Source organism: Phocoena sinus, chromosome 2, assembly GCF_008692025.1.
Source record: "Phocoena sinus isolate mPhoSin1 chromosome 2, mPhoSin1.pri, whole genome shotgun sequence".
NCBI lineage: Eukaryota > Metazoa > Chordata > Mammalia > Artiodactyla > Phocoenidae > Phocoena > Phocoena sinus.
The window spans coordinates 33,310,954-33,337,055 of NC_045764.1; the positions used below are offsets into that span (position 1 = coordinate 33,310,954).

A 26,102-nucleotide genomic window follows, 5' to 3' on the forward strand; every position below is an offset into this window, starting at 1 on the left:
AACTTCAGAAGGGCACCTATGCAACCCTGGGCTGGCTGGTCCTGACATATCTGTAACCACAGGTGACTATGCTTTCCCCTCCTTTTTTTTTTTTTTTTTTTTTTAAAGTTTTTTGGCCGCGCCACATGGCACGTGGGATCTTAGTTCCCTGGCCAGGGATCAAACCCATGTCCCCTGTGTTAGAGGAGCTGGACTGCCAGGGAAGTCCCGCTTGCCCCTCTTTCAGACATCGTCTCCATCCTCACCCCTTTCCAGAGGGCACTGACCTGCTGGTCGGAGTGATCACCATTTCACAAGGGCCACTGGGTGGGCTCGCACCCTGGGTGGGCTGCTCCAGGAGGGAGGGGGAGTGACCAGACATCACAGCTGGGAGTCAGTGAGAGCAGTGGCCTTTCCCTTATAGAGCAGGGACCCACACTGGCAGCAGCTGGAACAGAACAGGACAGAAGAAGGCTGATTACCTCCCAAGATGCCCACTCCCAGCCATGAGCTGCGCTGGCAGGAAGGTCTGGCCTGGGCAGCTTCTCCCTGGGCATGGTGGTGGGAGCGGCCACAACTTATTCTGATGCTGTTTTTTCTTTCCTTCTCTCTTTTAAAATACATAACATTAAAAAAAAATTGTGGTGAGATATACATGACATAAAGTGACAATGGTTAAGTGCACACTTCAGTGGATTTAGGATATTAAATCGTTGTACAGCCATCACCACCATCCATCTCCAGAACTCTTTTCATCTTGCAAAACTGAACTCTGTGCCCAGGAAACAACGGGTCCCCATTCCCCCTTCCCCTCAGTCCCTGGCATCCACAGTCCTATGCTCTAGGGACCTCATATAAGTGGAAAGATACAGTATTTTTCTTTTTGTGACTGCCTTATTTCACTTAGTGTAATGTCCTCAAGAGTCATTCAATGAATGTCAGAATCTTCTCTCTTTTTTATAGGCCGAATAAATATTCTCTTGTATGAATATACCACGTCTTGTTTATCCATTCATCCATTGATGTACACCTGGGTTATTTCCATCTCTTGGCTATTGTGAATAAACATGGGTGTACACATATCTCTTTGAGACCCTGCTGCAATTCTTTTTTTTTGAACAGAGAACATGCTTTACTGAGGAGTAGATATAGAACAGCACATTCTACCACATGTGGGGAAGGGTTAGCTTCTGTAAAAGGCCTTTACCCCTTAAGAAAACCCCCAGTGAAGTTGCTTTTGGATAAATTTTAACAGTGACACTGAAACTGGCAGGGAGCTGCCACTGAACTGCTTAAAATTAGCTCCCCCCCAACCCACAGGGAACATAAACCGTGTACAAAGACGACAAGAGAAAGGCACAAATGACCAGAGTTGGGATTGTGGTGAGGGCTCCACATGAAGACAGTGGTGTTGTAGGAAAGGGTGACGTGACGTACGTCAAAAGCTGCCCCAAGGTAGCAGGTTATAATGGGCTAGAGGGAAATTAGAGGAAGCATCTCTTCCTTCACTTAAACAACACCAAAAAACAGGAGGCCAGAGAATGGGGGGATGGTGGTAAATCCCGAAAAGGAAATGGAGGAGGAGTTCTTGGAAGGGCATGAACACTTGAGTCCTAGGGGGAGGGGGAGGCGGTGATGGAAAGCAAACCCTGGCAGCGGTGACCATTCTGCCTTGCTGAGTCACGGGCTGAGACACAGAAGTCATTTTCAGTCGCTTCTCCAAGGATGTTCAGACAAAAGCAATGTAACTTATGTGGAAGTACAGGTGTGCTATATCAGACCGGTACTGGTGAAAAGGTCTCTGCAGTATAATTAACCAGTTAACATGCAGCATGAAAGGGAGAACTGGAAATTATTTGGGCACCTGCAAATGTAAAAACGGGCAGGGAGTAAAGAGGAGAAAACATTTACTACTGAGCGCTTTCTGGTGAGGCAAAAAGTAGCCTTCCATTCCCTTCCACCAAGACGTTGCCCACTGCCCACAGGTGAACTCAAATCCAAGTACAGAATCACCACCTCTCAATTCTTGTCTCCATCTCATTCAGATAGTGTGCTATAACCAAGACTAATCCCTGCGAGTCTTCAAAAGTACCTGGCTCTGGTCAGCCTGAGACTGACAAAAACAGGTCTTTCAGTAAAAATGGAGGAAAAAACTTAAAGTGAGATGAAATCCAAAGGGAAGGGACCCCTCCCAGCGCACACACACACACTCAGAAGTGTTACCTCTTCCCTGCCCCTCCAAACACACACGTAAGGAATAACTGGGAAGGTCCTGGTGGCGGTAACCATAGTTGGTGGCCTGGTGACCGGGTGGCAAGAAGTACTATTACAAAGTTTAGAAGATACGACACGACCTCATGGGGCCAGAGGAGAGAACCAGTGACTGGACAGGTACAGTACCAAAACAGAACACCTTGGGTCGGTGCCACGAGGCATCTGCACTCAAGTCTAATACAGATCCCATCCAGGCAACCTCACCGAGGCCGAACAACAGTTCCTCAGAACCAGCGTCTGCAGTGTACGTGAAGGTCGGAGCCAGGACAGTCCTGAGGGGGACGGCCGTCCCAAAGGATACTGTACTTGCCAATCACAAGACCAACAGAAATGACAGACAGCTCCCTAGCGTACAGATTCCTACTGCTGGGGTTTGCTGGCTCGGAGTAACCGGTCACTTTAAATGCCCTTCGGAGGGGTCCCTTTTAAACAGCTTGGATCCATGGTTTTATTGGAGCTGGATCTTTTGGCCTCTTTGGCTATCCACTCATCAATCAGGTCCTGTCTCTTCAAAACGAGGTGTTTTCCTTTCCAATATTTGAGCATCTGAAGGGCTTGCAGAGTGCTGACGATGCCCACGGGATTCACAGCTGTCTCCTGGCTAATTTCTTCGGTAGAAATCTCTTTGCCTTGGAAATTATTCAGGTAATGAAGAAGCACTTCTTCCAGTAACTGTGGTAGTTCATGAGCCACAGATCTGAGAGTGGACGTTCTGGGGAGCCAACTTTTTCTTCCGCTTTGGAAAGCAAATAGCTGAAATCAACGAGCATCTTGCCATAGCCCTGTCTCATGTACTGAGGCATGGTAAGGATACAGGATACATTGTGGTGGAGGAATGAATTCTTTTCCTCGGAAAATTATCCAATCAGGTGACAACCGGTGTTGTCTGCTTCTGTCATAACAGAACAGGAAGGGTTCTACCTCATAATATAATGTCTTGTGGTCCAGAAAAACCTTGGCCAACAGGCACAGTTTTTGGCAGTAGATCTTGTTTTTCTTGCCATCCACTTCAAACACAGAGATTGAACCTTTGCGTTATATCTCATCTCCGGGTGGGTGTTTCCACACACACTTAGCCATGTGTCAGCGGAATATTGTCTGGCTCTTCATGTATTTTAAACAGAATTCACACATGTAAAGACATCCCAGTCATGCATATTCCTCAGGAGAGGGAGAATGGTACCAAGTATCAAGCTCATAGCGACAAAAAGCAATAGTTTTAATCATGTTCCTCCCCTCTGTGATTTGGCCTTGCAGCCTTAACTTCTCCAGACCCTCTGAAGCCCGGGCTTGTGCTCTTCCAAAAACATCCATCACACTCGCTAGTCAGGTTTTCCAGGAGAGGTTCCTGAGTGTTCCCATAGGTCTGCCTGTGTTCCGTATATTTCTCTTTCAGTTCTTTGCTCAGCCCAGCATTTCTCTTCTTCCTGAGTTCAGCAAACGTATTGCTTATATCGCAACTGCCTCTCTGTTGGTGCCTGGTTGCATGCCTGTTGTTGCCATCTTGCCTGTGGGACAGCATCCTTTCTTCTCTCTGCTTATCCTGGCTCTGTGCTCTCACCTTGCATTTATCAGCTGAGAGGTTACGATAGAGAGGGCATCCTGGTGTAGAGAAATGTCTCTCGTGTTTTCCTGTAAGGTGTCCTAGGGAGTCACAGCCTGGTGTAGGACCGTTTGTACTGAAATTGTAGCTTTCGTGGAAGTGGCAGCGCTTGGGGCGATGAGAGAGATCACTGCCTGAGTCCTTCAGGGACGCATCCTTGGCAGCGCTCTCATCGTGAGACACGTTGGGGCTGGAGATGTCTATATCAGACTCAGCAGAAGGGGCGTTTCCAGCTGGAGTTCGAGGCGGAGACTCATCACGATCAGCTGTATTTTTAGTTTCTCTATCTGAAAAGTCAACAACTTGCTCACTTTCTGAGCCAGATGAACGAATCTGCCGAAGCGGGTATTTTTTCGGGGCCACTGGGGTAGGCTGCCGCTGACTACGTGTCACTCTCCCGGTAGAACAAGCAGGTTCCTCTGTACCGAAAGACTGCAAATTTCCAACAGGACTGGAATCTTGGGGACTCTGCTTTAGCCGGGCCGAGGAGCAGGTGACTTGGGCAGATGGCCGGGATGTGCCATCATTCTCTGAACTGTCTGTGTGCTCGAGATCTGTAGAAAAATCGGAATCTTCGGTTCCATCTGAACTACTGCCTGCATTCCTCTTCCTTTGTGGCATTGCCGGCGGCTGCGGCCCACCGGTTACGATTCGGGCAGCGGCGGCGGCAGCAGCAGTAGGAAGGGTGGCTCCGGCGAGCTCCGTGGCGGCCTCTGTAGCGTCCCAATCCTGCGGAAGATCCCAAGTGCCTCCTGCTTCACAGCGTCTAGAGCCTTCTCCTGTTGCAATTCTTTTGCACAAGTGGGATTGCTGGATCAACGGTAATTCTATTTTTAATTATTTGAGGATCATATTTAACATCGTTGTATAAAACAATACTTATACACAGTTCAGATTCAAAAAGTACAAGAAGAAAACCATGAAGAACAGTTTTTAACGACTTCTCTCTCCAAGCAATCCAGTTCATTTCCAGACAGACAACTACTGTTAGGAGGTCCTCAGACATCCCTCTCATCTGGAGGTATTCGATACATAAACATTGTATTCGCAACTATTTACATGGTGTTTACATTGTATGGGGTATCGTGAGGAATCTAGAGACGATTTAAAGTATGTAGAAGGACGTGCATAGATTACATGCAAATACTGTGCCATCTTATATAACGGATTTGAGCATCTGTGGATTTTGGTATCCAGTGGAATCCTGAAACAGACTCCCCACAGCTACTGAGGGACAGTTGTACTGCCTCATCATGTTTGCTTTGTCTTTTCTTTTTCCAGAAATATATCCTTCTGTTGTAACTACTAGAGCATGCAGGACCACTTCCTCTCACCCTATCCAGTGGCGACACCATCTGGAGTGTGGTGTCCATTTTCCACTCAGGGCACCCACAGAACTTTTAGGGTTCCTTGGACCATACTTTGAAAATACGGATCTAGTCCACCTCTCTCCATTTCAGAAATGAAGAGACTGGAATTAAGGGAGGGGGAGGGGGTTCCTCAGCATCTCAGAGTGACAACATAGCTGACCTTGGAGCACACTCACATTTCTGACCCCAGCCAGGTCTGTGCCAATTTGGGCCACATGCACCGATGCCACACGGTCCTCGGTGGCTCTCAGGGATGGAGGGACATGCTGGAGTTCCATGCTCTTGTGTTTCACAGCTGCACCCAGTGTGACCTCTCAAACACAGACTCTGAAATCCCCGGCCAATGGTCTGCCTTAAGTTAATATCAGATACCCTGCACCAATTGTAAAAGTCAGATCTCAGAGAAATTGTCTTCTGACTCTCCCGTGTCTTGTATGGGGCGAGAATTGGTCCCTATAACCTGGTAACATGCCCCAGAGGAAGATTATCAGCATTTTCTGGATGCTTCCAGCTGGAATGAATGCCAAGAACTTGGATGCAAAGAACAGATTCATCTTTCCACCCTCCAGATGGAGTGTGCTCATTAATGTTAATTACTGGGCTGGCACATGTCCCTTCCAGCCCCGTTTCCCAGGGAGGACCTGACACCCGGGAGTGAGGCCACACTGAACTCAGCTGCCATTCCCTGGGAGCTGAGGAACCGGCCTTCCCAGGGGCCAGCTCAGTGGTCCCCAACAGAGTTGACCCATCCTTCAGCATGGCGCCTGCGCGAGCCAGATGCTCCACGGGCCACGCTCTTGGGGTGGCTGGAGGTGAGCTTGCTTGAGTCCGGGGTTCTGATCTGGGCGAGTGAATGACCCTGAAGGGGAATGGCTTCTGGGCTGACCCAGCACACTTGTCGAAGTGAGAGGCTTTAGGGTTGGGGTGTAGAAGATCCAAATGGAAAAGAGTCCTGCCAGATGCCATGGGAAAGTCACAGGACAAAGTGACCAGTCCAAATATAGGCCCTGGAAACAAGTATCTCAGTCAACAAGCAATAGGGCAGCCACAATTCAAAGGGTACACAAATAGAGGATTTACATACAAATGTGTGTACTACCCCAGGGCTGAGAGTGGGGGGCTCAAGACCTTACTCTCTGGGCTGACATATTTCTTTATTTCTGTACATATGTGTGTCTTACCTGCTAGGGCTACCGTAACAAAATACCACCGACTGTGTGGCTTAAACAACAGAAATTAAGTTTCTCACAATTCTGGAGGCGAGAAGTCCCGGATGAAGATCTGGCGGGTTTGGTTTTTGGTGAGAGCTTTTCTCCCTGGCTTGCAGACAAGCCTCCTTCTCGCTGTGTCCTCACATGGCCTTTCTTCAGTGTATTGGGTTAGCCATACATTTCGTTCGGGTTTTTCTGTAACATCTTATGGAAACCCGAACAAATTTTTGGCCAGCCCAATATGAGAACGGGAAGAGGGAGAGAGTCATTGCCCACTCTTCCTCTTCTTATAAGACCACCAATCCTATCAGACGAAGACCCCACCTTTATTCCCTCGTTTGACCTTAATTACCTCCTAAATGCCTTATCTCCAACACATTGGGAGTCAGGGCTTCAACATATGAATTTTGGGGAGATACACAATTCAGTCCATAGCAGTGTGTCAGTTCCTCAAGGGCAGGGTCCAAGTCTGCCCGAGAGGCACTGCCAGCCTGGAACCAGGCCAGGCCCGCCCCTTGTGGGTTCACAGGAAAGGTCAGAGAAGATGCAAACCTGCACTTAGCCGCTGCCCTCTGGACACCAATTGGGAGGAAGCAAGGGGACTGAAAAGCATGTCACTTATTACTGTGGGAAGAAACAACGAGCTGTACCGACATTGTGAATTCAATCAGGTAACAAAGATTGGAGCTGATCACGTGCAATCATCCACTGGTTCTATAAATAGTAGTGGAGCCATTATGAAACGTGACCTGTCAGAATCACTTCCCCACACGACAGATGGATTAAGTGGATGACATTTGCTCAGGACACAGAAGATGTCCAGTGTCATAACCCGACACCAATTACGTCGTCCCGTGGGACTGCGCTTGGTGGCTCCATGCCTCCATCAGAGCAATTAACAGGCTTGCCAGAGAGAAATGATGAGTATGTGCTAAGAGATGATTAAGACCATAACCACTACCAGGGCTGGAAGGATGTATGGAGGGGATGGGATTCATGGAATACTGTGGTGAGAACTTGTTATCTTCCAATATTTAAATATCCCTAGCCTCTAAGAAACATTCCAGAGCAAGGAGGCTGTATGAAGCAGCACCGTTTCAGATAGAAGAAAAGAGAGTATTTCTGCCAAGAGAATGCATCGGCATTGTATCATGGTTCCATAAGCCGTCACACCAGTTCTGCTGTATCACTTTTATAATATGATGCCGACGCTGTTGGTCTCACTTAGATCTCATACTGCCTTAACTATTTGGTGTGCACACCCCCCAGCCTCTGTATGTTTTGATCCTAGCAGCTCACACCTACTGTTTTTTAGAAGACTGCCCTTGGGCTACTGCAGCTGCTTCACCCATGCGTGCAGAGAACTCGAAATGCCTAGAAGTTTACATCAAGGACTCTTACCCTACCCAGATCGCACAAGATGCTGAAATTAGGAGATCCACTATCAGGAAAGCGTGTTCTGAACAGAAGGCCAAGGGTGGTACTGGACAGCCTTTTGCTAGTGCCGAAGAGATTAGATGTGCCACTTGGCCATCTCAGCAGAAACCAGGAATAGAAATGAGATTATCCAGAAAAGATCTTTGGAGGACCCTCTTATCTAATGGAGTGAATCCTTGGGACATGCATGGGTAATATACAAGGTTTTGAGAATGTTACATTAGAAATGCTGCTGGCTGGGGCTTCCCTGGTGGCGCAGTGGTTGGGGGTCCGCCTGCTGATGCGGGGGACGCGGGTTTGTGCCCCGGTCCGGGAGGGCCCCACATGCCGTGGGGCGGCTGGGCCGCTGAGCCTGCGCTCCTCAACGGGAGCGGTCGCAGAGGTGAGGGGCCTGAGTACCACAAAAAAAAAAAAAAAAGAAAGAAATGCTGCTGGCTAGAATCGAAAGGAACACAGACAAGATAAAACGAAGGAAGGCTATTGGACTCTAAAATTTCTACAGGCAGGAGCAGGATGATAAAACTAGTCAGCTGCAAAGTGTTCTTCCCTTCAGGACAGTAGAGTGATGACTCTGAGAAGAAGAGCTTTGGCTCAGACTGTGGAGCCGTGTGGATCCTTGAGTCACAGATTATTCCCCAGACCTTGAAAACTAATGAGGTTTTCCCAGTTGGATTTTGAAACTGCTTGGGACTGGTGACTCCTTTCTTCCTTCCATTTTTTTCCTCCTTTAAAATGGGAATGTGTGTAACTGTTTTCCCATGCCTGTCTCACCACTGTATTTTTGGAGCAGATAACTTGACTTCTAGTTCCACAGATAGAATTTTGCCCCAGGGTGGATCATACGCAGAGTTTTACCCATAATTAATTTAGATTTGGAGTTGATAATTTTGGACTTTGAGTTGATGCTATAATGGGTTGAGAATTTGGGGGATGTCAGAATGGGGTGAATGTGTATAGGATAGAGATGAATCTTTGGAAGCCAGAGAGTGCACTTCAGTAGATTGAATAATACCTCCTCAAGAAGTCCACAACTGAATCTTTGGAATCTGTGAATGCTATCTTATATGGCAAAAGGAACTTTGCAGATGTCATTAAGTTAAAGATCTTAAGATGGTGAGATTATCTTGGGTTCTCTGGCTGAGTCCTAAATGTAATCACAAGTGTCCTAGAAGAGTAATTACAGAGGGAGATTTTTGGCTACAGTGGAGGAGGAAGTGTGACCACAGAAGCAGAGACTGGAATGATGACGCCAGAAGCCAAGGAATTCTGGAAGCCTCTCTTAAGTGAAAGAGGCAAGGAATGAATTTTCCCCTGGAGCCTTCCATAGGAACCAGCCCAGCTGACACCTTGATTTTAGCCCCTTAAGACTCATTCTGACCTCCAGAACTGTAACAGAATATATTTCTGTTGTTTTAAGCCGCTAAGCTTGTGGTCATTTGTTACATAGGCAACAGGAAGTCACTGTGGAGGTTTAAGAGAAAGGCATTTCTGTACACAATCCTTTTGATTCTTATATTCAATCTATAAAAGACATGCTCTATTTCCCCAGGTTTGGAGAAATGGAAACAAATCAATCAAAGGTACACAAGAACATGATGTCTACTTACTAGAGGAGGAGTGACTCACTGGCAGGCTGTCAGAAAAACGCACCTTAAAAGGGAACTGAAAACCCAAATGAAGACGGAACAAGAGCACAGCAGCTTCGGGCACTGACGCAAGTCAGACAAAGGCAGCCATAGAGTCGGGGAAAGCGAGGGGAAAGAAATTGCACAAAGATATGGAGAGGACTTCCCTGGTGGCACAGTGGTTGAGAATCTGCCTGCCAATGCAGGGGACAAGGGTTCGAGCCCTGGTCCGGGAAGATCCCACATGCCGCGGAGCAACTAAGCGCATGCGCCACAACTACTGAAGCCCGCGCGCCTAGAGCCCGTGAGCCACAGCTACTGAAGCCCGCGCGCCTAGAACCTGTGCTCCGCAACAAGAGAAGCCACCGCAATGAGAAGCCTGCACACTGCAATGAAGAGTAGCCCCCGCTCGCCGCAACTAGAGAAAGCCCGCGCACAGCAATGAAGACCCAATGCAGCCAAAAATAAATAAAAGTAAAAAAAAAAAAAAGATACGGAGAGTTTCATCGGTGGTCTTGCTGAGGCCGTAGCATCAGGAACTGAGGCCTGGAACTTGGTGCAGTGGGAGCTGTAGCTCTTGCCCTTCCCAGCTTGCTGATCCATCAGGCACGGCAGTCACAGCAACAGGAGGAGCCAGAGCAAGCGCGTCGGTAGAGACCGTGAGAGGCAATGAGAGGAGAACAGGGGCAAGGCTGTTCTCGTCCTTACACCAAAAGATCCATTCTTTGTGGTAAACTTAGGGAACTTCTGTTCCTTATAGAGTCACTCTCAAATAGAAAACACCTGGAAAAAATCATCTTCGTTTCTGGAAGGCAGTGCACTGAATAATGCCAGGAAGGGCACTAGCTTTCTACTGATAATGCTACATTGTTATAGTGTATATACATATAATGCTATATAAGGCAATGTGACACCACAGGAAAACTCACACTCTGGACACATGGATGTGGGTTCAAATTCTGACTTCACTGTTGACTAGTGGAGGATCTTGAAAAAGTTGCCCCCATCAAGACTCAATCTCCTTGCCTATAAAATAAGGCTAATTATGCCTATCTCATGGGGTTGGCATGTGGATCAAATGCAAGAATGGTCCTTTACTGGCCCAGATCTTTCCCGTTCTCCCACGAGCGCAGGGACAAAACACACTTGGAAAGCTTTACATGACTCCTGGTCTGCTCAGAGCCTGCTCTCTGATTTTTTTTACCTCCTTTGATAAGCTTGCTTTCAGACTCCCCTCTGTTTGTCCTCAGACCATGTTCCCAAGTCACCTGCTTGGTTCCTGGGTTCAGTGTGCATATGGGGATGTGGAGTTGGGTCACCGGGCTCTCTTGGTCTCAGTCTGGCCTGCAGGTCTCTTTGCTCTTCCCCACAGTTCAGAGCATCCTTCTGGTATCCTCCCCATGCTGACTGCTGCTTGTGCTTTCCACTGAAAAGTAGATGATGACTACACAGCTACCCTCCACACCTGGCCCGTGACTTCTCAGGCCTCTGGGAAGAGCCTGTCATATCCTGTCCATGACCTGCTCCTGTCATTTGCCTCAGACATTTTCAAACTTACAAGAAACAGGAAGATCTCAGAAGTAAAGGAAAACAGAAGTGAATATGATTGCTCAAACAATAAGTATCATGGCATACCTAGGAGCTAAATTATACTTGGAATAGGAATTTCAGGAAGAGAGGAAAGAATAGAAGAGATTATAATAGAAGAAAAGTTGCCTCAGCTGAAGAAAGCCTTACGTCTGTAGCTTAAAAGGACTAATTGAATATGATGGATTTTTAATGGAAAGAGACTTACACCTACATTTTTCTTGGTGACCTCTGACTTTCAAAGATAGTGGGGAAGAAAAAAATCTATGAGGATATAAAGAGAGAGAGAAAAGTAGGCTATTCACAGAGCGTAAGAAAATAATGTCAATAGACTGGCATCAGATTCTCCTCAATAACACTAACTACCTGAGGACAGGAAGTAATATCTTTAGGGTTTTGAAGGGGAAGAGTAAAAACAAAGAATTCTGTATAAAATAATGTTATTCAGCTGTGAGAGCAAAAGAAAGACATTTTCAGATATTAATGGATTTGAAGTATCCATCTCATGCATACAAGTCCTCCATCCTTCCAGCCAAAAAGAACTTGCTTGAAGAGGTACCCCTTTCGATAAATGAATATTGATATAAATTTATTCATACCACTAAGTAACTCAAAGTGAAAGATTCAAGGGAGAGGAAAACGTGCAGAGAATAATAAAACCAATAAAATAATCTATAGTGTAAATAATTATAATAAATATAGGTATAAAACAATGTAAATGTTAAAAAAAGAATTTTAAAAATAAAAGTTACGTAACATAAAGACTTTATAAAAATAATCCGTATCTAAAATCCCACATTATTTCAACAAAAATTAGTGGAGGGAAGGGGGAAGGAAATCAGAATATAATACATTTTTAATATTATTTGGGTAATGTAAATATTTTAATAATCTTAATTAATTCAATAATTTAATGCCAGTTCTATTTTAATATTGATAGAGTAGTGTAGGTTAAGATATGTGTTTGACTATTTAAAGATAAAACTAGGAGAATGACAACAAATAATTGAATAATATAATTGGTAAGCTGAAGAGACGTTTTTGTTACCTGTGGGGAATATACATGATTTTCAAATCTTCGTGGAACATTTACAAAAATTGATTTAGTGTCAATTTACAACGAAAACACCCACGTATTTTAAAAAGTAGAAGTTTTACAGGCTGTATTTTCCGACCACAAAGGATTAAACAAACTAACAAACCAACAAGCTATTTGAGTTAAATAACGTTAAAAAATAATTATTGAGCTAATGAGGAAATTAAGCTGCCATTACAGAATATTTAGAAAATCACTGTAATGAGAATACTACATATTAGAAGTTAGGGGGTGAGGGGAGTGACAGCTGTTTACTACACTCAGGACCAAAATCATAGCTTTCATGATTAAACAAAAAGAATTAAACAAAGGGAAAGAAGAAATCAACTGAGACAGTTAAAAATAACAGCATCAAAGAAATCTGGAAGATGAAATTAGTAAAATTAAAAGCAGAAATTAACAATTCACAAAACAGAGCATCAATAGAATTAAAAATAGACCATAGAGAAAGGTTTTTGTGTGGTTTGAACCTGGGCAAACCTCTGGCAAGGTTAATCTAGAAAAAAAGAGAAAAGGCAAGTATACACCTTTAGGAATGAGAAAGAGGCTATAACCGTAGACACTAAGGAGATTAAAAATATAAAGAGGCAGTGCTGTGTAAAACTCCACCAATACATTTGAAAAATTCAATGATATGGATGTTTTCTAGAATGTAAATGGTCAAAATGGACTAAAAATATGCAGTATTGGAAAACAAAATTAAACAGTCTCTGTGAAATGATTGTCAAGAGCCGCTACTTAGCCCAAGTTGGGCTGGGGTCCAGCAACCAGACCAAGACCAAGTCCATGAAGCTGCCTAAAGTCCTCCAGTGCATCATGGCCTCCCTGGAGCTTCCCTGGACTGGGGAGGCACCCTTCCTTGTTCTGAGAACTGGGGACCGCCTGGTGGCCACCACTAGGCTTCCTCTCCTCTTTGCCAGTTTGAGATTACAAAAAAACAGGAACACATTTCTTGTTACTACTTCTACTGAACAGCTCAAGCTCCAAAGTCACCAACTTTGAATACGTTTCCGGGGACTAAGAAGTCCCCAACGTGCTTATTTATGACCAAAAGGCCAGTTTGCTCATGCCTTCCAGGTGGAGTGCCCCCTTGAGGCCAAAGGATGCCACATCACCTCGGGAAGCTGGTGGACAACTAGGAAGCTTACTTTATAGCGTAGGTGGTTCTTCCTGGTGTGGGCTGTTCCAGCCTTCCAAAGTGCTCTGTCAAGAGACCCCACATCACAGCTCCTTAGATTCGCTCCCATGTACGAGCCACATTCCTGGGACTCTAGTCAGCCTCCAGGATGCTGGACTGTGACCGATCCCAGGATCCACAGCCTCAGGGATTCAAACCATTCCTCTCTCAAGAGACACCAATTCCAAGCCTAATGCTTTTATCCTCACAATGATTTTATTTCAGAGGCTTCGTTGCTCTTTCCTCCCTCTGGATATTGTTCAGGCAAATCGTGAGCTACTGAAGCAGATTTCTGGAACTTGAATCTCGGGGACAAAAGGGTAGAGTCTCAATCAGTTTCCATTCATGAGGCTCCCAGGCTCCTCATGCAAATATGCCCGCCTCCCCCAGCATCTCTCTAGGTCTGCTCATCAGCAGTTTATTTCCCAGAAAGAAATGTTAAATTTCCATCTCTTTGAATATCCTGCTACACAGAACCAATATGAGATTTTAAAATGTCTGTCCTTATCTCATCTTGCGTTAGAAAACTTTGAAGACTGTCTTCCTGTTTGCTAGGGCTGGGGCTCCATGAAAGTGCATGAGCATGTTTTCTGTCTCTCCTCGTGTTAAACATATGGCAAAAGGGAACACTTTCTGTTGATAGTATTTCCCCCAGATTAATGCAAATCCCCTCTGCAGAGCTCCACAAATTGCTTTCCTGGGTTTGAAGGGTAAACTGACAAGAGCCCAGAGTTTTGCAAACTGGGAAGAGATGTTTCTTTTCTAAGGAACATAATTCATTTCCAGCCATGAATTGAGATGTTCACATTTCCTTCTTACAAATTTTACAAGTGTTATCTAGCAGCAGGGGGGCCAAGAAGCTGAAGCAAATTCCTTTGCTGCAATTTTCAAAAGTAACTTGAGTCTTATTTTGGATAATTAGCCTTTCAATATAGAATCAGAAGTAATGACCTTGGACAGCATCCAATCCAGTGTCATTATTTTGAGACTGAGGCTCAGAGAGGGCAAATGATGTGATCAAGGATCCCTTTATGGGACCAGCACTCTTGAATGCTGATTGCTGGGGAGCGCAGTGACTTGACACTATCCATGATCTCCAACAAAAATCTCTGATTTCCTTGAATTCCTTCCAATGGCAGAAGGTAGGCTCTAGTGCGAAGACATGAGGGGAAAAATTCATCTTGCGTTTTTCGTCTGTGCCAGTTATAAGCAGGGCCTCTGTCCTACTGTGGACTGCATAACATAGCTCTAAAAAGAAACATCTAGGAAATTGAGACAAGACTGCCAAAGATGAGGGCTGGTGGAGAACCAAGCAAGGGGTTGGAATCCTATTTCAATGATTATGGTGTTGGCTATTAGCTTCTGGTAAATAACTTGCACCGAGTTAAGGAAGTTTTATTCCTAGCTTGGACAAAGTACTTAAATTCTCTACGTTTTAGTTCCCTTATATAGAAAAAAGGGGACAATAACGACACTGGCCTCATAGGCTTGTTATGAGGATTAAATAAAACATGGGAAATTCTCAGCACATAGTAAATGCTTAATAAATGCTAGCTGTTCTTATTGATTCTAGTATTCTAATGATTTTCAGGATCTTTTGAGATGAACGTGGAGTTTTTCACTGTCTATGAAAAAATATCTTAATGTTGAACCAAATTTATATCCTGGAATAAGTTCTACTCTGTATACTATTTTTAAAACACTGCTGGATTCAAACGTTAATGTTTTATCTATTTTATTACAACCATTGCTAAGTAAAATGGATCTATTGATTTTTTTGGTGTGCTATTCTGTTAGATTTTTGTATCAAGGTTGTGCTAGTTTTTAAGCACAAGAGTAAGATTTCTGTATAATTCTGTGTCCCTAATAGTTTAGGAAGAGGAATTATCTGTTCCTTAGTAGTTTTTAAAACTCAGCCTGTGCCTGGGGTCTATTTTGGAAATGGATGATGAACAACACTTTGATTTTTTAATGGAAATATAAATATTTTTATATTTAAAATATAAATATAATATAAAATATAAATATGGTTAAATATAAAATATATATTAAATATATTAAAACCAAAATATAAATATGGTTAAAACTGGATAGTAAATATATAGATATTCTCCATATTCTCTCTAACTTTCTGCATGTTTAGCTCTTTCAAATAAAATACTGGCAGAAAAAAGTGGTAATAGATACTATTGAGAAAAAAAGGTAATGAGAAAACAATTCATTGGAAAGCAAGAGAAAAGCGTAGAATTGATCTATAACATCAATAATTTTTTTAGACATCTTTATTGGAGTATAATTGCTTTGCAATGGTGTGTTAGTTTCTGCTGTATAACAAAGCGATACATATACATACATCCCCATATCTCCTCCCTCTGCGTCTCCCTCCCACCCTCCCTACCCCACCCCTCTAGGTGATCTCCCTGTGCTATGCAGCTGCTTCCCACTATCTATTTTACATTTGGTAGTATATATAAGTCCATGCCACTCTCTCACTTTGTCCCAGCTTACCCTTCCCCCTCCCCGTGTCCTCAAGTCCATTTTCTACATCTGCATCTTTATTCCTGTCCTGCCCCTAGGCTCTTCAGAACCTTTTTTTTTTCTTTTTTAGATTCCATACATATGTATTAGCATATGGTATTTGTTTTTCTCTTTCTGACTTACTTCAGTCTGTATGACAGACTCTAGGTCCAACCATCTCACTACAAATAACTTGATTTCATTTCTTTTTATGGCTGAGTAATATTCCATTGTATATATGTGCCACATATTCTTTATCCATTCATCTGTCAATGGACACTTAGGTTGCTTCCATGTCCTGGCTATTGTAAATAGTGCTGCAATGAACATTGTGGTACATGACTCTTTTTGAATTATGGTTTTCTCCGGGTATATGCCCAGTAGGAGGATTGCTGGGTCATATGGTAATTCTATTTTTAGTTTTTTAAGGAACCTCCATACTGTTCTCCATAGTGGCTGTATCAGTTTACATTCCCACCAACAGTGCAAGAGGGTTCCCTTTTCTCCATGCCGTCTCCATCATTTATTGTTTGTAGATTTTTTGATGATGGCCATTCTGACCGGTGTGAGGTGATACCTCATTGTAGTTTTGATTTGCATTTCTCTAATGATTAGTGATGTTGAGCATTCTTTCATGTGTTTGTTGGCAATCTGTACATCTTCTTTGGAGAAATGTCTATTTAGGTCTTCCACCTATTTTTGGATTGGGTTGTTTTTTTGATATTGAGCTGCATGAGCTGCTTGTATATTTTGAAGATTAATCCTTTGTCAGTTACTTCATTTGCAAATATTTTCTCCCATGCTGAGGGTTGTCTTTTGATCTTGTTTATGGTTTCCTTTGCTGTGCAAAAGCTTTTAAGTTTCATTAGGTCCTATTTGTTTATTTTTGTTTTCATTTCCATTTCCCTAGGAGGTGGGTCAAAAAGGATCTTGCTGTGATTTATGTCATAGAGTGTTCTGCCTATGTTTTCCTCTAAGAGTTTTATAGTGTCTGGCCTTACATTTAGGTTTTTAATCCATTTTGAGTTTATTTTTGTGTATGGTGTTAGGAAGTGTTCCAATTTCATTCTTTTACATGTAGCTGTCCAGTTTTCCCAGCACCACTTATTGAAGAGGCTGTCTTTTCTCCATTGTATACTCCTGCCTCCTTTATCAAAGATAAGGTGATCCTATGTGTGTGGGTTTATCTCTGGGCTTTCTATCCTGTTCTGTTGATCTATCTTTCTGTTTTTGTGCCATTACCATACTGTCTTGATTACTGTAGCTTTGTAGTATAGTGTGAAGTCAGGGAGCCTGATTCCTCCAGCTCCATTTTTCTTTCTCAAGATTGCTTTGGCTGTCTGGGATCTTTTGTGTTTCCATACACATTGTGAAATTTTTTGTTCTAGTTCTGTGAAAAATGCCATTGGTAGTTTGATAGGGATTGCATTGAATCTGTAGATTGCTTTGGGTAGTAGAGTCATTTTCACGATGTTGATTCTTCCAACCCAAGAACATGGTATATCTCTCCATCTATTTGTATCATCTTTAATTTCTTTCATCAGTATCATAGTTTTCTGCATACAGGTCTTTTGTCTCCGTAGGTAGGTTTAGTCCTAGGTATACTTTTCTTTTTCTTGTTTGTTTCTTCATTTTATTTTATTTATTATTTATTCATTCATTCATTCATTCATTCATTTATGGCCATGCCGCACTGCATGAAGTATCCTAGTTCCCCAGCCAGCGATCGAACCTATGCCCCGTGCATTGGAAGCACAGAGTTTTAACCACTGGACAACCAGGGAAGTCCCTGTTTCTTTATTTTAGATATTTCTTCATTGGTCCTGTGCTTTGCAAAATTTCCCCCCAGTCTGTGGCTTGTCTTTTAACTCTGTTCATAGAATCTATTTATACTTGTTCAAATTGTTTGGGTTGTTTTTTTTTTTTTTTTTGCCGTACACGGGCCTCTCACTGTTGTGGCCTCTCCCGTTGCGGAGCACAGGCTCCGGATGCGCAGGCTCAGTGGCCATGGCTCACGGGTCCAACCGCTCCATGGAATGTGGGATCTTCCCGGACCGGGGCACAAACCTGTGTCCCCTGCATCGGCAGGTGGACTCTCAACCACTGCGCCACCAGGGAAGCCCTCAAATTGTTTTAAAGTTTAATATAGTCAGCCTCATTCATCTTTTCCTTTATAATTTATGCTTTCTGTGACTTCTTAAATCCTTTCCTATCCAGATATCTTCGATGTATTCTCTTATATATATTTTCTAGAATTTTGACATTCTGTTTTTCTTACTTAGGTTTACCATCCATCTGAAATTGATTTTCATGTTATCTGACATGGAGGTGTACAGTTATGTCTCCCCATATGGATAGACAATCATCTCATCCCATCTATTGACTAGTCAGTCCTTTCCCCAGTGATTTGTAATGCAACCTCAAGTTTCCATCTACACAGGAGTCCACTTCTGGGCTCGTTATCTATTTTTGTTTACTGTCTCTCCCTGTGCCAGTACGATGCTGTCTGAAACTATGTTACAATGACTTTGTAGTACATCTTGATATATGCTAGTCCAAGTCCTCCACTTTCTAGTTTTATTCAGGAGTACCTTGGCTCCTCAAATATGTTAGAATCATTTTGTTGGGATGTTGATTGGAATTGTGCTGAATTCATAAGTTAATTAGTAAGGAATTGCCATCTCTATGATATGGAATCTTTGACTCATGACAAAAGTATTCAGGCTTTCATTCATGTTCATTAATCATGTTTTATCATTTCTCCATGAGAAAATGCACATTTTCTGCTTATTTCTGAGTACTTTATATGTTTATATTTTTCTTTGAAATACTTGGGGGAAATTGAACATGGATTAAATATTGTATGATATTAAAGAGTTGGGGTTAATTTTTGTTGGTTATGATAGAGGTATTGTGGTTATGACTACTTAATATAATATCTTTGGCATATTTGTTACACACACACACACACACACACACACACACACACACGTATCCTGCTCCCCAGAAGAAATCACATTCTGATATCACCATAGATTAGTTTTATCTGTTTATAAACTTCCTATAAATGAAATGAAGTGTGTACTCTTTTGTGTCTGGCTTCGTTCACTCAAATTATTGTCTATAACTTTTAAACCGTATTTCTGCCTCTATCGATAGATCTTTTTTATTGCTGTAAAGTACTCCACTGTGTGACCATGGCACAATTTACTTTTTCACTCTACAGCTGTGGGCCATTTGGGTTATTTCCACCTTGCGCCTATTATGAATTGTGCTGCTAAGAAATATTTGGACTTCTTTGCTTATCTTCTGGTGAATATATGTACCCATTTCTGTTGGTTGTATTCCTTGAAGTCAGGTTGCTGGACCGTATAGTAGTTGCATGTTCAGCTTCTGCAGATCTGGCCAAAGAGTTTTCTAATGTAGATGCTCACATTTACATTCCTTCCAGCAATTCCAGTCCCTCCGGATCCTCATCAGCATTTGGTATTTTTAGACTTTTAAATTTCAGCCATTCTGTTGGGTATAGTGTGGGTTTTATTTGCATTTCCCTAATGTGAAATGAGGGTTTTTTTCCTTTTCTTTTTAGCTATTTGGCTATCCTCCTCTGTGAAATGCCTATTTAATTCTTTTGAGCATTTAATTATTGGGCTATTTGTCTTTTTCTTTCTGATTTGTAGGCATGACATATATGCTAGATAAGAATCTTTTGTCGGACATGTATATTGCAAATATCTCCTCTCAGTCTTTGTGTTTCCTTTCCATTCCCTTGCTGATGTCTTTAGTGAACAGAAGTTCTTAATTTTAATAAAATACAGATTATTAATTTTTCCTTTTACGGTTAGTGCTTTCTATATCCTTTTAAAGAATTTTTTTCCTACCCTAATATCATGAAGATCTCCTGTTTGCTCCCAGAAATTATATATGTTGCCATGCACTAAAATAAATGTCTGTGTTTGGTGTTAAGTAAGGTTCATTTTATTTTTCCCAAACAGATATCCAATCTCTTTTGCACCAATGATTGAAAACACCGTGTTTTCTCGTACTGTATTACTGTGGCACTTTCACTGCAAGTCAAGTGACCCATATAACTGGGTTGAGGTACAGATTTAAAAATATGTCCACAAATCCTTTCCAAAGGGGCAGTCCATGGCCCTTGGACCTGGATGGGCCTCTGTGGCTGCCTCAGTGAATAAAATGAGGTGGAAGGGATGTTGTGTCACTTCCGGGGCTGGGTTAGAAAAGGTCACACAACTTTTGCTCTTCTCTCTTGGGCACTGGCTCTGGGAGCCTTGTGATATGATGCCAGGAACTGCCCGGGGCTGCCATGTGGAGAGACTGCCAGAAGAGCCAGGCTGTTCCCGTGCCAGCTGTGTGAGTCTTCCCAACCCATGTGCCAGACACGGGAGTGAAAGAACTTGGAGAAGACCCCAGCCCTAACCAGCGTCTGACCACCACCCCCTGAAAGATTCTGAACCATAACTGTCTAGCGGAGCCGACTTCACCTCCCAGATCTGTGATCAAAATGAATAGTTACTATCGTTTTAAATCAAGATTTGGGTGGTAAATTACACAGCAATCGATAACCAGAACCATCTATTTCTGGACTTCTCTATCCTGTTCCATTGTCTTTCTCTTTTTTTTTTTTTTTTTTTTTTTGTGTTATGCGGGCCTCTCACTGCTGTGGCCTCTCCCGTTGCAGAGCACAGGCTCCGGACGCGCAGGCTCAGTGGCTATGGCTCACGGGTCCAGCCGCTCTGCGGCATGTGGGATTTTCCCGGACCGGGGCACGAACCCGTGTCCCCTGCATCGGCAGGCGGACTCTCAACCACTGCGCCACCAGGGAAGCCCCGTTGTCTTTCTTTTTACCAAAACCCCATTTCCTTATTCTAGCTTTATCCTGAGCCTTGCTCAGCCTGTTGGGATGTTGAATGTCCTCATATTTTTGTCTGCTCACTTCTATGAAAGGAGGTGGAGATCCATTTATATTGGAAGCCGCTGCGGCTCCTTCAGCAGTTACCTTGGTTCCACACACCCAGCCATCTGCTCTAAGAGCTGCAGGGCTCCACAGGTAGGGTCCACCCTGGGCACAGTGACTGAAGTGGGGAGCACGAGGCGAGTTTTATTTCAGGGAACTTGGGCTGGAAACAGAAGGAAGAGATTAGCCCTTCGCTCCTCCCACGGGAAGGTGGGCAGCTCAAAATCCACACTAGAAGCAAACCCCCGATTGCAGCCAATTAAGAAGGAATAGGGCACCTTCCTGGTCTGGATCCTCCCTGCTGGGTTCAGGGCAGAGTTTTATAAACGCTTTCGTTTTTCTCTAATGTCCATCGCTCAACCTGCCTTCTCCTGCGGATGTTGCTGCGAGGTCTGGTTCTTTCCTGAGTTCCCCTTCCCCTCAGTATTGGTGGGGTGGCCCCCTCCCCCCACCCTCCCCCAGCCCTCCTGCTTGGGTTAGCAGTCTCCAAGAGCAAATTCTCTACTTCATTTAGGAAGCAGTCCATGCACGAGACCCTGGGGCAAACGGCAAGCCTTTCATGCAAGAGGCCCTGACACGGCTCTCAGATTGGAGTTTTTCAGTTTCTCCTGAGCCCCAGGGCCTGATGCTCTGGCCCTGGGCCTTCTGCTCCTGCTGGAGATAGTCCCATATCCCTCCGGGGGTCAACCTTTGACATAAGTGTTGAGCATTTAACCAGTGATTGTCACCTGCTCCCATCTGATTCATATCTTCCAGAAATTGTTATACTCTTCTGCTCCTCTGAGGACACCCTGACTCCTTTTCCTGCACTGCTACAGGTGTTTGTGTCTCCATTTTATTTCTTTGGTAATTTCAGCGGGACATAAACAATGAAGAGAAGGAAACAAGGAAGCAATTCATTTTGAAATGAGCAACCTTCACCGCCCCCGCCCCATATCTTTGCCCTTTTGTCTATTAACTGCTCTAGTCTTCATATCTTATTTGTTGGGATCATGGTTTACTGAGTTTTATTGAGTGCGCCTAGCAGATTCTATTTAAAAATTACTTCTGTTCTGTGAAATACATAGTTTCCTACATGCTTCCCCTGACTCTTGAATTGCAGCTCCTTCCTTAATGTTACAGAGAAAAACAAAACAAACCCAGTAACCTTGGCGTGCAAAGAAAAAGTACCTGTGCTTCCTACAGCAGATTGAATGTCCTTCACAGGCACCCACCTTGGTGAGCAGTAGGGCACAGACTCATTAACAATATCACAGTCTTCTACTTTCTTCAGCTTTTCAGTTTCATTCATTCATTCATTATTTGTCGTTCAACTTTCCACTTCCCACTGAGGCTGACTTCAGTGGTCCATATCTTTAGGTAAGCGTGCAGGCTTTCGGAGTTCTGCCTCTCTTCCCCCCTCCTCCTCCTCTAGTTGACATCTGTGTCTACGAGTGGTTACGACGTCCTTGCAATGGGCAATAAGGACCTTCAGATCCATGCGTCCTCCTCTGGATCCTCGCTGGCTTCCGTTCCCTAGAACAGTGACTGCTGCAGTGTGCCTGGTCCCTTCCAGACTATTGGAATGATGGGCTTTGCCCCTATTTCCAGGTCCTCGTCCATGGTCCTACTTTCCTCCTAACCCGAGGCTTTTGACCCTGTCACACGTCACACCCCAGGATGCGCAGTGATGTCCAGGTGCCCTGCACACTGTGCACAGGCAGTGGGGACCCAGGAGCACGGCCTCGGGCTTGTGATCTCACCACCTCTGTGCCACTTCTCCTGCACACGGTCAGCATCAGTGGGTTTATCTTAGGTCCTGCAACTTCCCTCACCACATGCCCAGAAAGTGAGCTCCTGGCCCCATGTTTGTGAGCTCCTCACATGTAGCTGGACGTTCTGAAAGCCCCTAAGGTGTGACCCCCAAGGCATGTGAGGCTGGGATACAAGATCCTGCCACTCTACATGCTCACCTTCCTCGTCCCCCTTTTCCCTCCCATGATCTCTCGCCCTGGAAGGGACGGGCTTCAGGCTTTCCGTCTGTTTTACAGCAGGCTTCATGTCTGTCCTTGAACTTCCTGGTTCAGGACAGACTTGAGAGTGAGTGTTAGGAAACTTTTACAGCAATTTGACATTGCAGTGACATCCAAGTGTGTGAGAGCGGACTCTCTCCCGGGACACCGCACTGACCAGCTAGGTATGAGTCACGTGGTACAAGCTGAGTACTGATCATGAGCAGTAAAACCACAGATTGGGAGTTTAGGGGAAACCCGGCAACAACAGGTTCTTCGCTGGAGAGTTTGAGAAGCACTTCTCTCCACCGTATTCTCCTTCCACCCTGGGACCACAAGCCACCTGGCCTGGCTAGATGGGAGGGGGAGGGGGGTTGTGTTGGAGCACCTCTCTGTAGGATGGAAGAACTCCATGACCTTGATAGTCTCACGGAAATGAAAGGGTGATAACCTCCTATTCCCTTGGTATTCTAGCTTTCAAAGCAATATTGACTTGACCAAGAAATTCTACTGTGGTATATGGTAGTCAAAAGCTGAATAACCCATTCTTTTAGCTGTTTTGTTTTTAATTGAAGTATCGATGATTTTCAATGTTGTGTTAACTTCTGCCGTACAACAAAGTATGAATAATCCTTGAGATGCTGTGCTTTGGGCTGATTAGGGGAGAACAACAGGTGCAAAAAATATAAAAGATACGTACATATCGTTAAAAAAATTCCTTTTTATCTTTATCTCAAACAAAGAGAGTTCCATCTGGGCTGGACGACCTTCCCCAAGATACCCAATTCTTTCACATTGAGGCTGGAAGGCCTTACACTGAAGTGAGGCAGAGGGAGCTGGTTAGCGTGAGACAGGTATGTGTCCTGGTTGAGAAAAACAGCAATGGTGGGCATGGCGCGAAGTATGATTCCTGGTGCTGTTCTGAATTATTTGAAGGGCCTGGACCTAATTTTCTTTGAGGCTTGGCTAGTTATTAGAAAATAACAAGATACTTTTATAGACTTCGCCCAAATCAATTGATTCGTTTCTAGAGCTACTTTCTGGAATTCTTGAGCTGACAGAATTACATGAGGTAGAGAATCAGTTCTGTTTGCAGATCTGCAGCAGTGTAACCGCAAATTGCATCCTGCTGGATGGCCAGTGTCACACTGAGTCTCCAAATGCCCCTGGGGGTGGGGGTGGGGGGATGATGTCACCACTGAAAAGAATGAGGACTTTCAGTTCCTGTCACTTGAATACTCACAGCTTCCCAAACGGCACAAATGTCGACATATACTCACCCATTTCTGTTAAGAACAAGTGTGCAAGGTTTGGAAATGGGGCCATAGGATTGCTGAATGTCCTTTCTCTGTTTGCTGGGTGTTGCTTGTGTCTGGCAGGCCTACCCAGGCTGTATTGCTTCTCTCTGGCTGTGGGCCTCTGTTTGATCTGCTCCTTACTATTTATTGATTAGACTATTTTACAGATCTGAAGAGTAGATGTAACTTGTAGAAAAGTGATAGCAATGCAGATGACTCTTGCCTGATAGCAAGGCAAAGAGTTTTGCCTGGTAGAAAAGATCACTCCAGAGCTTACAGTTTATTGCTCTATAAGACATTAAAAATTTTGTACGTAAATCAGCAACTGTATTCAAGCAGCTTTCTTTCAGGGACTTGGAATAATTTACTTTTTCCAGTTCTCTGGAGCTAGCCTTACCATCCTGATGGTCCCTTCGTTAATGAATTGAATAAATCATTGCTCATTTTATATATTTGCATGAGAGTCGTAATTTTAATTATCTTTTGGCTGCGTTGGGTCTTTGTTGCTGCGCACAGGCTTTCTCTAGTTGTGGCAAGCGGGGGCTATTCTTCGTTGCGGTGCGCGGTCTTCTCATTGCGGTGGCTTCTCTTGTTGTGGAGCACCGGCTCTAGGCACGTGGGCTCAGTAGTTGTAGCTCGTGGGCTGTAGAGCACAGGCTCAGTAGTTGTGGCGCACGGGCTTAGTTGCTCTGCGGCAGGTGGGATCTTCCCGGACTAGGGATAGAACTCATGTCCCCTGCATTGGCAGGCAGATTCCTAACCACTGAGCCACCAGGCAAGTCCGATTTTAACTTTTTAAAATTTATACATTGACACTTCTATAGTCCTCTTGGAAATGAGACAATGTATGGAAATTGAAAATCATTCCCATCACAACTCTGATACACAGAGAAAATGTAACGTCTTTCTTTTCTGCCTGTTATTGAAGTAATCTTTTTCCAAGTGTCAAACACAGTTTAAATTTTGTCTGATCTGATGATTGTACGCAGCACCTTAAGGCAACACTTGGGCTTTCTAGGGAAAAAAAAGGTAGGTCCTTCCAAGAGTCTTCTAGTTCATCCTTCTCTAAGATGGTGTCTGGGCTCCAGGGAGGTGGGGTGTGTGGATTATGTGTCCTGTGGCACTGGGTGTGGTGGCTGCCCTCGTCCCCTGGTCACTGGGGCTAGGTCCCATCTCACTCTTCTTCGCTCATGCTGTCAGATGCTGTAACTTGGCGGTGGTGTTTTGGTTCTTTGGTTGGTATGACTTCTCACCAGCTCTCCCCGGCTGTAGAGCCTCTGAGCCCTCTCCTTTTCTCCATCTGGCCTGATGGCTGTGCAGCTCACTTCAGTCTCTGGGATGGGGTGCTGAGCCTCGGTGTTGTCTCAGAGGCCACACAGAAAGCGGGGAGCTCGAGAAAGCCAAACTTCAAGGCCACCTCACTCGGACCACTACATTTGCTAAGCTGTGTTTTTAAAGAAATGTATCCATTTCATCCAGATTGTCACATTGACTGCAAGTTGTTTGTTTATACCACTGTCTTACTATTTTCTTTGCTCTTTTAAATGTTTATTTATTTATTATTATTGTTTGGCTGTGCTGAGGAGCATGCGGGATCTTAGTTCCCCAACCAGGGATCGAACCCACGGCCCCTGCAGTGGAAGTGCAGAGTCCTAACCACCGGACCACCAAGGAAGTCCCATCTCACTATTTTCTAGTATATGTAGAATCTATTGTAATGCTGCCCTTTAATTCCTGATACCAGTAATTAGCATTTTCTTTCTTTTTCTTCACCAATTTATCAATTTTATTAATTTCTTTAAAAAATTTTATTTAATTAATTTTTTTGGTTGCGTTGGGTCTTTGTTGCTGCGTGTGGGCTTTCTCTAGTTGTGGTGAGCGGAGGCTGCTCTTTGTTGCGTTGCGCGGGCTTCTCATTGCGGTGGCTTCTCTTGTTGTGGAGCATGGGCTCTAGGTGCA

At 44.1% G+C, this 26,102-nt stretch overlaps 1 protein-coding gene and 1 pseudogene across 2 annotated transcripts in view; both read right to left on the reverse strand.

The window, feature by feature from the left end:
• Positions 1 to 26,102, reverse strand: part of CTXND1 (cortexin domain containing 1) — a 54,555-nt gene that overhangs the window by 5,335 nt on the left and 23,118 nt on the right. The window contains exon 2 of one of the 2 annotated variants that reach the window (XM_032624773.1): positions 267 to 427. The gene's annotated coding sequence lies outside the window, so the exon portion shown is untranslated. Of the gene's footprint in view, positions 1 to 266; positions 485 to 26,102 lie in introns of those variants that run through there. The other variant, XM_032624774.1, reaches the window with a different exon arrangement.
• Positions 2,622 to 4,477, reverse strand: LOC116749926 (annotated as a pseudogene).